Raw genomic sequence first — 16,942 nt, forward strand, 5'->3', positions numbered from 1 at the left:
TAATATAAGCCAATGTTGCAGCTGCATGTGGTGTGGAAAGCTGATAGAACCACAACTTCCTTAGTAAGCTGACATGCTGAATAGTGCATTTGTGGTTTGTCTAAGCTTTTGCATTCATCAATTAAAGATTAACTTTTGGCTGCTATGGAGACACTTACATGTTAGATTAAAAAAAAAATAACTGCAAAGAAAACAAGTGGCTTCCTCATAGGAAGAGCAGTTGAAATGTTTAAAGCACCTAGCGTGGAGGGGGTCCCAGCAGGGAGATATCTCCAACGGCCACATCCTAATGCTTTGTTGGAGGCCCCCGTGTTGCATTTTCCTTGTGGAATCCTCTGCATAGTCTCCTCAGCCTCGTTCTTCAAGTCATAAAACATTAAAAATACACGTATAGCAGGGACTGTTCAGCTGTTCTAGCCACTGGCAGGTTACAATAAATACCAGTATATTGCTACTGTTATTCAATATGTGCTCACAGCGCCAGCCAGCCCTCCTAGAGTTTTGGGGCTGGTTTTCTTGTCTTTGTTTTATCCTCTAGCACCAACATTGATTGCAGTAACTGATATACAGCAAGTTGTACTGGAGGAGAGGGAATAACACGGGAGCGCCAAGTAAAGCCACATATGCATATGAGAAAGAAGAAGAAAGAGCTTTGTTTCTGAGTACACATTGAACAGTTATTGCAGATCATGACCAGGTCTGGAGTTCTTTAGTGCCGTGATGAGTTGCTTTAACACTGGATCAAAGGAACGTGTATAAATCAAAGCCCATAACAGTACAAAAGAGAAATACATTTGGCATGCTTTTTACCTCTTGGGTTTGTTTGGTTCCAAGGCAAGACTTGACCCTGTGACATTTCCCTGTATCAAGGTTTCTTCGGATGGGGTGAACACTGATAGGACAACGATGGTAAGATGGCATGAAATCCAAATGTTTCCTCCTCGTGAGATGAATATGTCCCACTCTCTCCTGTCTACACAATCTTTCGGATATTTTGGGAACTCGGGGAGGTTCTACCCTGGCAAAGCCTTATATATTATAAGTTAAAAAGGCAATTTTTTTTAAAGGAAGTATTTCAGCAATATTTGCCGATGCAAATTATTGTTTATTTCCCATCTGTGACATAGGCACCTGCTTTTTTTTTTCTTGGGGCTTCATAGACTTGAGGACTCAGGAGATCCTTGTCCTATGGTCGATACAAAGACCAAAGGCTAGATGTCCAACAGACATTGCTTCATTTTCAGCACCTTGCTCCCAGAAGCTACCTCGAGTTAGGCTGAGGATCTAACTGGACAGAGTTAAGAGCCTCAGAGTGGGATTCACAACAGGCAGCCTGATGAGGGGACAGCTGTGTCAGCTGCCCACAAGAACTGCTAATCAGATGGAGAGGGATCAAATGACTGGGTATTGAGCTATCTAGGGAGGTGCCCATGTTTTGTACAGTAGCTCAGGGGTTATAGATCACTCAGGATGTGAAAAAAACTGGGGTTTCTTGCTCTCTGCAGTTTTGGGGGACAGAAGTGGGGAGGAGAGGGTAAAACCCACATCTCCCACCTCTTGGGAAAGTGCCCTGGTTGGAACCTGTCTTGGAATAGAGACCATGTTACTGTCCACCCTTGCTGTTGAAGTGGCTCCTTGCAAACAAGAACTCAAAATTCAAGGGATGGGGGCACATCTGCATGAGATGCTACATCACCGGAGCAATGAGCTACGGTGCAGTAGCTTGTTGCTATGGGAACATAGCATTGCCGGCCACGAACCACAATGCCGTAGCAAGTAAAAATCACCGTGCAGTGATGGGACTGTCGAGTAACGCCAGTCAGTGTGCAATCATTTCGGACTTGCTTAAGAAAGTACTAAATGACTGCACAATAACAACTGCGCAGTCAGATGCTCGTGTAGACACAGCCAGGGAGATGGAGGGTGACAGGGCATGTTTCTAACCCTGCAATTAGGGCACTCATCTGAGAGAAGGGAGGCCTGGGTTTGGTCCTTGCTTTGGTCCTTTTTGCATTTTCTTCCAAGTTTGCTTAACACTGGGCTGCCTGTTATGGGCTAGATTGGAAACAAGTAATCCTGCCCTTAGTTAATATAAAGTCCTTGCAAAAATTCCAAAAATTCCTTCTGTTCTTCTGAGGATTCGTGTTTAAATAACCATGACATATTTCTGAGCATTAACCAGGCAATTTTTTATATCCCAGGAGTTGCCCTTTTGCTGTGTATTAGGAAGTGTAAGTCAACAGCACTGCGAATGGTCATGATTTAAATGACTAAATTTACTCCAGATTAAATATTTGTCTTTCATGTTTGATTTCTCATTAACTGAGAATTTACCAAGTCAAGTACACAGTCGCCTTCTTATTTGTAGACTTACAGCTTTCTGTTTTAATGTCTAATAATAAGTTCTCCCATTCTGGTTGTTTAATATATCGCATGATGTCCTGGTTTGACAAATCTCTCAGCCGTTTAGAAGACTCTTTGTTTCAAAGAAATAAGTACTATCCTGTTGACCCTATGGAGAGAGATGTTTTTCTTTTTTTGTTTTCTATCCCTTGACAAATGATGTGGCCCTTCAGATTGGCCAGTGTCACTTATAAACATCTGAATAGTGCTATTTTAGAGTGAAAGAGGGCACTTTATTGAGCCAAAGAGAGCATTTAAGGGTATTGAGCCACTTTGGGCAAGGTTATCAAGACTTTACTTACTGCCCGAATGTCTATACTTGCTTTGAAATATTATCTTACATGAGAGATTTGTCTCTACTCAGTGCGTTGTCTTTGCTGCTGCAATAGCTTTTCTGTTCTAATTACAAAATGCTGGCAAGATGTTTTGCAATGACATATTATAACTACATTAACCAGGTACATTAGTATCTGTGCGATGGCAGTTGATGCTTTCTTTTTGTCATGTCACTTACATAATGAACATTCTGGCTCTATAGAATAAAATATTTATCTGCAGCGTAGGCTGGCATGAAGGCTGGGGATTGGATGGGGGGAAAAAAGCTGTAGCGAATAATTGTTATCATCTCATTGTCTTGTGTAAAATATGTTAATTATGTCCTTTATTCAGCAGTCTTTACTTATATGAGTCCCACAAAAGCCTAGATGCTAGACCACATGCACCTGTAAGTCACAGTCTGAAATCCTTCCATCACTGTGATTGTCTTAAGCCAGCCAGTCTTAAGCCATACAAAGCAATGTCTTTTTGAGTTAAGTTTACAGAGTCACAGAAGTTTAGGGCTGGAAGGGACCTTGTGAGATCATCAGGTCCAGCCCCCCTGCTCTGGGCAGGAAAGACTGCGGGGGTCAAATCACCCCGGCAAGGTGTGCGTCCAGTCTTCTTCTGAAGACCTGCAGGGTTGGTGCCTGCAGCATCTTCGCTGGGAGTCTGTTCCAGAGTCTGGTCACACGAACCACGAAGAAGTTTTTCCTTATATCCAGTCTGAAACCTTCTTCTAGGAGCTTATGACTGTTGCTCCTGGTTTTCCCTTGGGTCACTTTGGTGAATAGTTGTTCACTTAGCCCCTGACGCTCACCCCTGATATATTTGTAAGCTGCCACCAAATCCCCCTGAAGTCTTCTCTTTTCTAGGCTGAACAGTCCCGTATCTGTCAGCCTTTCCTCATATGGCTTGCTCTTCAGGCCTCTTATCATATGAGTGGCTCTTCCCTGGACTCTCTCAAGCTTCTCCACATCCTTCTTGAAGTGCAGCGCCCAGAACTGGATGCAGTCCTCCAGCTGCGGCCTCACCAATGCTGAGTAGAGCGGGAGAATCACTTCCTTAGTTTTGCTTGAGATGCATCAGTTGATGCATGCCAGAGTATTGTTTGCTCTGCTAACTGTGGTATCACACTGGTGGCTCATATTCATTTTATGGTCAATTATGACCCCCAGGTCCCTTTTGGAAGTGGTGCTAGGCAGTGTAGCACCACCAAGCCTGTAAGTTCGTTGCAGATTTTTCCTCCCCAGACGGAGCACTTTACACTTCTCAGTGTTGAACAGCATCTTCTTTCGGGTCTGCCCATCTAACTAATCTGTCTAGGTCTGCCTGGATCATCAGCCTACCTTGATACATGGCTGCTCTTCCCTACAGCTTAGTGTCATTGGCCAACTTTGCCAGTGTGCTTTTCACTCCTGCATCCAGATTGTTGATGAAGATGTTGAAAAGCACTGGTCCAAGTACCAAACCCTGGGGGACCCCACTGGCTACCATCCACCAGGCTGACACAGATCCATCTATTAGTACTCTCCGGGTCTGACCCCACAGCCAGTTTAGTCACAGAGCAGGAGGACTTCTTAGTGACATGGACTCTACATACTTCATCTATGCTTGTTCCAAGGTGTTATATAACCATAGTGCCTGGGAGCCTTAGGTCTGGACTAGTCCTGTACACACCAAAGACAATGCCTTGCCCAAAGGACTTATAATCTAAGAGTGTGTGCAAGCATTCAAATGAACCAGGGGAAGGTTAGCAGTTTAGTTTGAGAAGCTGGAAACCCTACCGGTTGAGCAGTGGACAAGTGTTCGCAGGCCAGCTGCTTTCACTGCAGACAGACAGCACTGCGGAAGGCACCCAGCCATGGGTCCCAAAACACACATCCCAGTCTGCTTGGTGGGCACAGGTCAGGGTGATTGGCTGGCATGGGAGGGCTTTGATGTGTCCCATGGGGGCACAGAACCAATCAATTCTGCTTGTCTTTACAAGAAACCTTCCTGCCCGGGGCAGGGGGCTGGACCTGATGATCTGTTTAGGTCCCTTCCGACCCTAAGCACTATGATACTATGATACTGTGAACTCCTAACAAGCTTGAGGAGCAGCCCAAGGGAAGACACCAGGATACTTGTTTCAAATGTAACCTCTAGGTGATGGGGCTGGTGCAGTGGGCCAAGCAAGGCAGGGATAGATGACTTGAAGATGAAAGACTGATGGCAGGTAGGGTGGGTAGGCCATGAAGGTGCCGAATGTGAAGAAGAGTAGTTTATGTTTCTGTAGTAGAGAAGGGAGAGAGCTGTATAGAGATAGGTGATGGGATCAGGGAGATGAGCTAGCATAATGCAACAGCATTTTGAAGGGGTATGTATGAGTCAAGGTAGCACTTGTTAGGACAAGACAGAAGGATGTCCAGATGCGAGATGACAGGGATTTTAGCTGTGTGGATGAATAAGAAAAACTATATCTTAGACACATTATTCAGAAAGAACCCACAAGATTTACATGTGGTTTAGAGGTGGGCACTTACGGGGAGGTGGGCGGGCGGGATAGGCAATGGTGGCTTTTTTAGGAGTGGGGAGACTAGAGGAGGCTGGTATTGTGAGGGGAAAGAGTCAGAGAGGAGTGAGAGCCTGAGGAGGATAAAAGCAGACAACAGGGGGATGGGATGGGGCTACTGGGGGAGGTGGAAGGGTTGGAGAAGGACAGAGAAACTCCTATGTCCACTCCAGGGGAAAGGCGGAGAGCTGTAGGAGGGGAAGGCTTGGGAGGAAGGTAAAACAGAGAGAGATGGGAAAGAAGTTGGAGGGATCCTATGTGAAGAGAGAAGTGGGGGAAGGAAGAGGAGAAGGTTTGAGTCAAAGGTGTTGAAAAACTGGCTGGGACTGCAGAGGTGAGATTCAATTCAATTCAGTTGAAATAGAGACATTTATCTCATGAGATGACTGACTAGACTTAAATGGGAGAAAGTCAGCATGGTCCCAAGAAAGATATCAGCCAGAGATGGTCCTGTGAAAGGGTATGAGCAGAGGCTTTGGACATGGAGGTGACCATGGGCTGAGGGCCGGCTGGGTAGATCTTGTAGTGGGAGAGAGGGAAAAAAATTGAGGATGGAGGAGGGTTAAGAACTATATGGATGGAAGAAAAAGGGGAAAGGGCAGAGAGCAGCCAGAAAGTCACTCGTACCAATGTACTCAAAGTCATAATATAACTTGAAAGACCACATGACCCTGGGCTGGAGGATGGGTGATTCTGAAAGGGAACAGGTGATGATTAGATTGGGGGAGCTCAGCACCAGAGAGATCCCAGACAAAGCAGTACAGGATGAAGACCGCGACAAATAAAAGGTCTTGCTGCTGAGTAGAACCAGGGCTGCCGGTCAAATGAAGATGTGAGGCAGAGGAACTGTGCAACGAAAGGGTCCGATAGGTCATCGACATGGAAGCTGAAGCCACTGAGGGCAGGGGAAGCAGCTAATGAAGACAAGAAGAGAAAAAATGAGCTGTGAGCTGAAATCAGAGAGAACCACTGATGAACAGGAGTGTGGTGACAGCAACATGTAGGGGAAAGGCCCGGAGAGAGGAGCTGGATGCCTTCCTTCTGATGTGACCTACCATGCAGCTGTGCCATGAGTAGTGTAGGCACCACCATGCCACTGCATGCTTAGCACGATGCCACAATGAGCTGAGAAAAGATCACCCAGTACCATTTCACTTCCTCCCAGGGTTGAGTTTGTGAATATCACTTCTATGTATGGGGTGTGATTTTGCCAATGGATATCGGGAGTCACTCCATTTAAGTCCACGTAGCTGTGCCCATGGACGACTGGTAGGAGAAGTGAGTCAACTCTATTGAGCCTAACATCTTCTATCTTCCTTTTGTTAAATAACTGGTTCTGGTGGGAAGCAATGCTTTTGCCAGCAGAGGTTGCTGCTGTTCTCTTCACCTCCTCTTCTTTTTAAGTGATCTAACCTGTCATGTCAAACATTTAGCTGAAAGCAATGGGAATTGTGAAGCTTTAATGTTTCCCAGACTGTAGTCTGCCACATTAACAAATCTTTCACTTTTCAGAAGATGATAGTGCCAATCACTATGACAGGCTGAAAGACACCATTCATTGTTAATTAATTATTAGCTGTCAACTCAAAGACTTTGTTGAACTAAGAACATTCAGGCAGATTGTGGATTTCCTCTTTTTTAAACTTTATGTTTAAAGGACACTAAATACCCTTAATTATCAAAGTAAGTTGAAATCCTTTCATACTTCTCACTTCTGCAGGTGACTGCTTCAGGTACAATATTAATTATAAATAGAATGAAGATGCCATAGCTGCTTCTTTCTGATTTATGTTTTCATAATGGAAGAGCTAAGAGGGGGAGAAGTTTCCTTTCTTTGCTTTAGTAACAGCTGCTTATATCTAGTTTGCCTGTTTCTCTGTATTTGTCTGTAGGGAACAACCTGATAAAAAAATGAAAAGGAAATGGGGTTTTCTGGGCTTGTCTGCAACACTGGGGCTTGGGTTGGATGGGGCCAGCCCATACCTTGCTCACCTGAGTCCACAGACATGGTCTAGGCTAGTGGTGGGCAAAGTCCGGCCTATGGGCCAGATCGGACCCACGGTGGACTCCATTTCCCAGCAGCCCCTGCCCGTGTCGCTGTGGCTGGTTTCCATGGAGACCCCAGGAGCGGCAGGGCTGTGACAGTGTGGGGCCAGCATTTCCATGGAGACCAGCTCAAGCAGCGCTGGCAGGGCACGCGGCTGGGCAAGGAGCTGCCCCGGGCCTGGGGTAGGAATCTTGCAGTGGTGGCAGTGTGGGCTGGAGCTGGGGCAGAGCTACGATCCGCTGCCCGCGCGCCTGGGGCAGGGGCATGTGTGATAGCCAGAACCAGAGGGATTAATAAGCAATAATGTGTGCTTCTTGGAGGCATTTGGTATTTTGCCTAAATAGGTAATATTAGTTAATATAAACTTGTAAGTTTGTAAACTGCAAATGTAACTTGTCTGTCATAAGTTTAACCAAACTGATAAATTAACTGTTCATGGAACTGGCTGGGCCCCAGAGGCAAAGCTGTAGCTGTGAGATTAGCTGGCCTAACGGTTTGTTGCTCAGGGTTCAGCCTTAGCGATAAAACCTGGATCTAACTGCTAGGCACACCCAACCACATTCCAGGAAAGCGTATCCCAAGAAAGCATATTCAACTGAAGCCTAAAAGGGGTTGGGATTTAGGCGGAGCGATGTCAACTTCAAACCTAAAGGTGCTGCATCATAATTTGCTTATTGGATAAACCTGAGTCTGGGTAGTAACCTTTTATGATAATTTTAACACCTTTCAATCCCATACGGTAACAGCTATAGGGCAATATTGTGTGTGGCCCTGAGGCCAACAGATTAACATAAGACTAGGTATAAAAAACACATGCATCAGATGACCAGTAGGAAGGAGGGAACAGAACAGTCATTTCTGTCCCACACCCGGACCCCAGACTCCCGGTGTGAGTGAGGATCGGATCCTGAGCAAGGGACCTTCCCCGGTAATCCCTCTAACAGCGTCGATCATCAGAGATGCCTGACTTTGCTGGAATCACTTGGCCCGCACCTGGCATTGAGGGACTATCAATAAGTTGCCAACCCATGTCCGTCTATTTGTTGTTTTGAACAGCCCAGTGTGGCTAACACCCTCGCAGTGCCCAGTTGGCCTGTGACAGATTGATCTATCTATCTGTTATTATTATCTGTTATTATTATTTTACTGTTAACTCTTTTATACTGCCTTATCTGCTTATGGCATTTATCTTTCTGTTAACTGTTGTGTGTGTGTAAGCTATAATAAATTTGCCTTTATTCCACTCCCAACTTTTGCCTCCTCGATCCAAAACTGAATCAAACAGCCCAGTTGGCCTGTGATAAAATTGATACACTCACAGTGCCCAGCTGGCCTGTGACAGGCATGCAGGCAGCAGATTGCGGCTCTGCCTTGGCGGGGTGTGCAGGCAGTGGATTGAGGCTCTGCCCCTGTTCTGGACCATGCTGTCACCACCACCAAATCCTGGCCCTGGCCCCGGCCCTGGAGCAGCTCCCTGCCCAGCTGCACACCCTGCCAGCACTACTTGGGCCGGTCTCCATGAAACCGTGGCCCCGCACTGTCACAGCTCTACTGCTCCTGGGGTCTCCACCAGCTGGATTTACCATTTTGCCTACCCCTGGTCTAGGCTCATCTCTGTCGGGGCCGAGGGGCTGTGGCCAGCAGCCTGGGCACGTGGGCTGGGGAAAAGGTCAGCATGGCGAACTAGAATTAGGCACTGACGCGTAGAGGTTGATTAAAGATTATTTTACTTACACCATAGGTGGTCGCGGTGCAGGCAGGAAAACTTTCTTGAGTTGCAGTTACAAAACGAAAACAAAACTCGAACAAGACCTGCAGAAAACCCGAGCCTCTTGAAACAACCCGGATAGAGCTCTGGATACACACACACGAAGTTTGCTAGGCTCTGTGGACCGACCGAAAGTGCGCAGGGAAGGGTACGTCGAGGGATCAGGCGGTGACAGGGAGAGGCTAGAGGTTGATCAGGCCCCTGTATCCTCCTTTAAGGCACACGCGGAGTTTGTTAGGCTCCACAGCGCTTAGAGTTCTTCACGAGATGGATGTGAAGTTTTCCTCCTCCTCCTTGGGCGGAAACTGCTCAAGCCTCTTATACGGCTAGCAAGCCAATCGCTAGCCGCCACATGGGAATAATTTAGAAACAGCCAATAGTGGGAAACAAATTTACATACGGGTGGCGGGAACTCCTTTGCACCGGGGTTTTCTCTATGCAACTGAGAATTGCACCGTGCAAAGAAAGCTCCATGTGGCGGGAAAGAATTCTGCAGTGCCGAAGCACACGCAAAATCATACCCTTTGGGTCATGACAATCTCAGTTTGTGGAACTGAGCAGGTTGAACGGCAGTGCTCCTGGGAGCATGGTGGAAGAGCGGGCTGGGTGGGCATGCTCCATGGCAGTGAGTCAAGTCTCAGGATGTTCTGTGCCCATCTTTGCCAGGACAGCCATTGGGTTAAGAAGACAGGATGTTTGCTTTTCACTCCTCCGCAATTTCACTCTGCAAGCATTTGGCCAAATAATTTAGGTGCTTCTTTTCTAACTGGGGTAACTGTGGTGGGGTCCCAACATCCACACCTGCTCTGCTAAACGATGATGTGATTCTCCAAAATGCTGAGCACCATCAGCTCCTGTTGCAGGCCACTCATTTAGTCTCCACTGTGATTCCAGCCACCCTGGATATAAACCTCCAATTTTAGGGATCCATGGATTGGCGTAGCAAATGCTCACCACATACCCTACAGTGGTGACTAGCCAATGAGTTTGGCCAAAGTAGTGCCAATGTGGGGTGTGTACATAAATGTTTGCAGAATCCAGGCACCACTTAGGAAGTGTCCTTAGCTCTTCTGAGCTCACTTGTATACAAAGAGATATAATAATATTTACCTGCATAACACTGCTGTGTGGCTTAATTGACTAATAGTAATGTGCTTTGAGATCCTTTGGTAATGATGATACTTAACACTTGTATAGCACTTTATATCTTCAAAGCTCCATACCCAATGTTAACCAACTAATCCCAAACTAATTAGGCAAAAGGCACTATAAAAGTGCCAAGTGTTGTTATTTGCCTTAAAGTATTATTATTTAATCACAAATTGCCTCAAAGTGAAGTGTGACTGTATGAGATTAGAGACATAGTAATTAAGGCCTTGATTTAGTATTTTAAAATTATTCAGCATACTTCAATGTGGCTCTTGAAAAAATTTAATTCCTCCCAAAACACATGGTGCACATCTTAATTTTTGTAAACAGCACATCTTCATCATTTAATAAGCTTTTTCTGCTCTAAGCTGCGTGCCTGTAGGATGCTGCCATGCCAAAGGGAGATGATTTTGGTGAACAAAGATATGGCTAGATTTGAACACAGCTGTATTGTATATGTGTGTGTGTGTGTGTGTGCATGTGTGTATTAAAAATGACAACAACAACAAAAAAAGGAATGTGTAAATCCTTTCCCACGCGTGTTGAAGATGCATCACTTGACTCCTACAATACAAAGCAGTTACGAAAGCAACTGTCACACTGCATCACGTACGCCACCTCCAAGATCTAAGCTACAGCAAGACACTTTTTAATGTGGCAGGGAGCAGCTTTGTTTTTAACTCTGGTTTCTGGAAGAACTTTGCATGGAAAAGCAGACAGGGTAAAATCCCATCTTCTCTCTTGAGGGCCAGTATAGGGCCTATGGCCCATGGAAAGCACAATTAAGCCTACTTTGAGGGTGGACTTGAGGGGTTTGTATGCTTAGACCTGGCCTATGCATAGAGATGAATTTCACCCATAGAGGATTGCAGTGGGCTGGAGGATAGTTTTATAGGGAGGATGGATATTAGGAACAGATTCATTTGCTTATTTCTGTAGGGCAATGGAGAAAATACCAAGTTAAAAAAAATTGCTCTAGGGATGAATGCAGGTTGATGGGCCACATTTCCTCCTACCCATGCCCATGCTCTGCTAATGTTGCTCTATTCAGTGAGCTGGAGATGCCCTAATTGCTGAGAGTGGGAAAGGGGAATGGTGCAACATAAGCTAGTGGGGGGACTGAGTGAGCAACCTAAGATGCAGAAAATAGCAACTGCAGAGGCAGGAGAGCAACGTGGCAGACTAGCACCACATGGACATTTTGATGTCGTGTAGAAAAACTGGTGGCTTGGTGGGACCGGTTAGGATTTCATAGATGCTTCAAACCCTAGTCTTCTCCAGGCACAAACGGGTGCGTTTTCACAGCCCTCATTTTAGATTGCACATACCACCTCACGCAGCTTCAGTTCTACTTAGTGCAGTTTAATACAAGTCCAAATGACTCTCCAGGATCATTGTTTGCACACGAAGCACAGCCCACAACTTGCCTGTTGGAGGGCTAAAGAAATCATAGGCTTTGCTGCTTGTGTTGAACTGTAGTCTGGGCATTTGTGGGGAGCTGCAAACAGAGAGTCAAATTCTTCTCTTGCGACACCAAAGTAAATCTTGAATAACTCCATTGGCTTTGACAGCATCAGATGGGATATTTCAAATTTACGTCGGTCTAACACTAAGTAGACTTTGGTGCTGTGACTGGATATATAGACGATCCTTTCTTTAACAAAAAGAAACCTGTACATTATAATTATTCCTAAAAGCCACACTAGGCAGCTCCTTCATTCAAAGGAAATGTCCAGAATTATATATACTTCACATAGAAAGAGTTGACTGTAAGCCATAGGACTGAGCCCAGCGCTGAGCTCTCTCTACGCTCTGCATTCAACTGCATTGAGTTCAACGAGCCATAATTTAGCCCTCTGTCTCAGGAAAAAAAAATCTGCAACTCTCAAGGGTTATTTAGGACTTGAAGGGCTGTGGGTCCTTTGTAGGAGGCTGCCCTATTTCTCTCTGACCTCAAGAAAAGCTTTGGACCAGGCATTGCTGACAGAGCAGTACATGAGATCAATCAGGGAGAACTGCTTAGGCAGCATTAGGGAAGGCAGAGGCAAAGCGTTGATGATGAAGGGCTCTTTCTTTCTGATGCTAACCTTCAGGCCAGATTCTGCTGCCGTTTATAGCCACAGGACGCTGAACTAAACCCATCTTGTTCAAGACTTCCCATCATGCGTGCCTCGCTCTAACCTCTGTTCGCATTTACCCTGGGATGCAGCCGTCTCCTACTACCTGTCGGCTGTCACACAAGCATTTCACAAACAGAGCCAAATATCAGCTAGAGGTTTCCTTTTCCTAAAATGGAGGGCTAAAGTGAACAAGAATTATTATTTAAAATGAACCATTGGATGGAGAAATTCGTGCTTAAATACCTAGCTGTGGATTTCCAGTAGTCTGGCTGCCTGAAAATATATGGATGAGGGAGTGTGAGGATTCAAGAACATTTATTCGAAAGCCATGCAGAGAACGGCATGCCCTGGGCAAGCTGCCTAACTTGGGAAAGTTTTGGCCTCTTGCTGAAGAGAGGATGCCCGCTACCTTGTAATGCTGCTTTTGCTTCTTAGGGCAGAAAAGGTCAGGAAAAGGGGTGTAGGGGGCTGGTAACCTTAGGATCACCTTTGAGTGGACCTGGGCAGCTGCAAAAGGCAGAGATGACCCAATGAAATGGAGAGGTAGCTGAGACTAGATCCTCAGGTGCTGATAATTGTCCTGGCTCCAATGAAACCATGCTGATTTTCACCAGCTGAGGAGGAGAAGCGCTGATGATGATGACAAAAAACCACTGAGGAGCCTGAGCCCTGATCTCACCCTCTGATACAGAGCACACGAAAACCTGCGAGACCAAACATACCCTTGGAGGAGTGACACTAATTTCTTTCCATTGCTACCGCACCGTGGGGAGAGACTGGGTGAAATGAAGTGCTGACCTAAAAGACAGGAGCCTCTGAGGAGATAGGCACTATCAAAATGTCATCTAGATAAATAAGGACCCAAACTCCCAGTATCTTAAGTAGCTAGACTATTGATTAAAGAATCATGATAAATGAGGATAGGGCTGTGAATAGGATCAATACCATCAACCTTAAAAGTCAATCTCCTATACCAGCTTGAACAGAGACACTAAAAAACTACACTCGAGAGAACCACAAATCTTGGGTCGGGTAGCGGCTTGGAGGCTTTTAGTTTTACCGTGCCATTTTGGTTTTGTATGAATAAACTTTAAAGAAATCATACAGGAGAGGGGGGATTTGAATTTGCAAACAGTTTGGAAGGCCAGGTATAAATGCTAAAAATAATCAGGATCTAGAGCTCTCACAATATCTAAGGATACCTTTGGCCCTGACACACCATCGAGGGAAAATCTTTGCATGGTAATCACAGTGCTCTAAGAAAATGTGCCAGACCTTCAGCTGTTGCAAATTGGCATAATTCCACTGCCTTCACTAGGGCTTCATCAATCTGCACCTGCTAAGGACTTAGCCCAGGGTTGGGGGTTTTTTTAACATGGAAAAAGAATGTCTACTTCAGCAGTCCTCCAAGGGAAGGAAACCTCACTGGAGGAACAGGAAGGTAAAAAAAGATATCTGACTTCTGGAAAGATAAGAGTGACTCTTCTTTATGTGAATATTTGGGTGTAACTTGAAGGCAAAGTGTATTATAGTGTCATATGCTTTTCCAGTTGGGGATTTAGTCCCAGATTCTGCATCTACAGAAATACCTAGAGGTTCTACCATTGAGGTCAATAGGAGAAGTGTGAAGTTAGTTAGCAAAGATTTTTGTAATTTAGAGGATTGACCTTTTGAGGGGAAGAACTCTCTTTTTGTTCTCTTTGTCCAGCACATGGTGCAATGAGGTTTTTGCTTCACGCTTGGGGCTTGTAAAAGCTACCAGGATGCAAATTATAATAGCAGAGCTATAGGTGTTGCTTCACGTAATCAGGTATAGATTCTCTTTCGGAAGAAACGGTGCGGTTCACAGGAAGGCGTGTTGGCTTTTAAGTCTGAAGTTCCTGATTTCTGATTCAGGGCCTGCTGATATCTTTCCATTTAGCCTCTCTCCACTGCAGTTGTCTGCATGTATAATATTTTATTTACCTGCCTTGAGAGGATCTCATGCTTGTGAAGTACTGCTATTACAGCAGCACTGCTCCAGTGTTTGTCTAGATGCCTACCTTTTGGGGTAAATTTCTGAGAGTCAAAGCGGAGGCAGCTTAGTGGTTTGGCTGGTAATAAAGGCAGCTAAGGTTGTTTAATAGGGAACTGTTTCTGGGGTCTTTTAGTAAGTGAACACCTGGGATGTGCATTCCTTATTCCTGCCATTTAAAATGATCATTTTTTAGTGAACATATCTGAGACTGTGGATATATTTTTCATATCTAAGTGTGTGAGGGAGACCTATTTGATCATTATTCCCCCCCCCCCCCCGCACTGAGTTAGGACTATCCCTGTAAATTCAATGAGAAGAGACTTTTTTGTGTGTGTGTACCTTATTCCAAAGAAGCCAGCAGATTGGATTATACTGTCGGAGTGTGTAGGTTTGTGGTTTGGGGGGGGGGGGGGTTTGGGCAAATCAAAGTGTATGAACAGCATGTTGTTTCTGTGACTGCCATGCAGACTTCCCATGAGAGTCTGTCATACTGTGCTGTTGTGATGCTTTCGCTATACTAAGTCGAGCTGTGCGTGAGTGCTGGCAGCATCCTGTGCAGTGTTTTTAATGGATCTGATCTCTGCATCTGATCGTGGAGGGTAGAATTAACTCCCTGTGCAGCTGAGTACCTGATTTCTCATCTGAAGTCTTAATTTGGACTCGGGTGGTGCACAGACCTGGTGCGGGTTTATTGCACAGGACACAAATTTCATCCCTACAAAGTGGATCCTGTACAGACCATCCAAGAAAATACAGCATTTTAGCTTCCCATTGCTTCCACCTGAAGTGTCGGGAACAAACTCTCAAAAACAGTGGGAGAACAATTGTCATGAAGATTGCTTAGGAACCAGCTGTCATTTGTGATCATTAGCACTGAAAGGTGTATGCAGCAAGTGTTAGTGCACAGGGTGCATCCAAAATCCATTAGAAATGATGCATACATACCAAGGAGTTTCAGTTTTATTTTCTCTAAGGGGTAACTGTGGATCAAAAAAGAGAGCTGGCATGCTAGTGGGTGAAATGCCTTTTAAACTTTGCTGTATTTTCCTTGCATGGCAGAAAGTTCTCAAAGTTAGGACAATGTTTGCAACACTGAGCAAGTTTTCCCAAATCAGTATTGTTAAAAAAAATTAACTCCATTAGAAGTGCTAAATGAGGATCATAATGAGATATCCAAAATCTTGCCAAGTGAATTTAATCACTTTTGGATCCCAACAGCCACACAATTCAACTCTTTCTTAGCATAATTAAGCAAGTGACAATAAGGATGCTATTCCAAGACACGGTAATGAGATGCTATGGGGCCTGAATTCAGCTGGAGGGGATTTCCTATTAAATATTTATTGTATGTGCAGCTTCTTCAGTAGCTAGAAATACAGAAAAGGAAATTTAGCCAAATAGAAATGCTTTCCTCTGAAATGAAACTGTTAAAAACTGAAGGAATGCGGTCACTTGGTTTTTGGATGACTATTATTTTTGGCCTGAGGGCTGCATTCAGCATCAATAAAAATCATAGTTTAGGTAGGAGGAAAATAAATTGGAGGAAGGAGGTCAAAATGTAGGAAAATAAAATTGGAAGTAGAATGAAGAGGAAATAGGTGTGTGACAAACCAATTAAGTAGCTTACAAATGTTAAAAGTCAGTGCGAATTAACTAATGATGGACTGTAGGAAGCTAAGAGAATCTAAGCTTAGAGGGGTAGGAGAAACTGGGAAGTAATGGAAGAAATTGGGTAAGGGAGATGCGGGTATGAATACTTGAATGAAATAAGAAACTTTAAATTTAGTGCAAACTTAATTCAGATACGGATAAGTATGGTTTCATCCAGTTTCTTTGGATACTTTATAGGATTGTGTAAGGAGTTATGGTCATCTTGCATTACCTGAGACTATAGTAAACCTGTGTATCCATCATGTTGCAGGTATTTGTATTATGCACACCCCCAAAAGCCCTATTTTAGGAGAATGGCACTTGGGGTGCAACATCAAGCGAGGGAACACCAGGCCTGTAGCTGCCCACGGAAACTTCAACCTGCTTCTTTGAGCTTCCATCTCCAAGACATGGGTCTCATGGGAAAAAACCCCCATGTGAACCTGTCATAGCTGTGACACATTTGTGCAAGGGGCAGAACAAAGGTTGCATGAGTTATTCCAAATCTGGCACTTCCCAATTTTCAAATGGTTGACTCTTTTCAGCCTAAGTGATGTTCTTTCAACCTAGCTGTTTTGAATGTAACTTTCCATTTTGTATGCTTGGAAAAAAAAAAAAAAAGCGGGAAGGTGAGCTTAAATTCTTCTATGGACAACAATAATGACTAAATGGGTACTAAAATCTGGGATCAACAGCACTGCTGGCATGAGGAGGAGGTTCTGTTTCTCCATCCTTTATGGAGTGACTCGAGTGCTAGTAACAAAGTCCAGGGATAGCTCCAGTAAAGGGATGCCTTTCCACCTGCCTTTGGCAGCATGTGCTGGCAGCTCTTCATACTGTCCTTTTCTCCATTGGCACTGCAGCCTGCCAGAGCAGTGCATGTCTCATAATGAACGTGGCCCATGAAAGAGATGGGCAA

At 44.8% G+C, this 16,942-nt stretch overlaps 1 long non-coding RNA gene across 1 annotated transcript in view; it reads left to right on the forward strand.

The window, feature by feature from the left end:
• The first annotated feature begins 13,721 nt into the window (after positions 1 to 13,721).
• The window catches only part of LOC132252231 (uncharacterized), a 51,251-nt gene continuing 48,030 nt past the window's right edge, over positions 13,722 to 16,942 (forward strand). Inside the window, exon 1 of the long non-coding RNA XR_009464129.1 lies at positions 13,722 to 13,797. This is a non-coding gene — a long non-coding RNA (uncharacterized LOC132252231). The remainder of the gene's footprint in view (positions 13,798 to 16,942) is intronic.

Source organism: Alligator mississippiensis, chromosome 8, assembly GCF_030867095.1.
Source record: "Alligator mississippiensis isolate rAllMis1 chromosome 8, rAllMis1, whole genome shotgun sequence".
NCBI lineage: Eukaryota > Metazoa > Chordata > Crocodylia > Alligatoridae > Alligator > Alligator mississippiensis.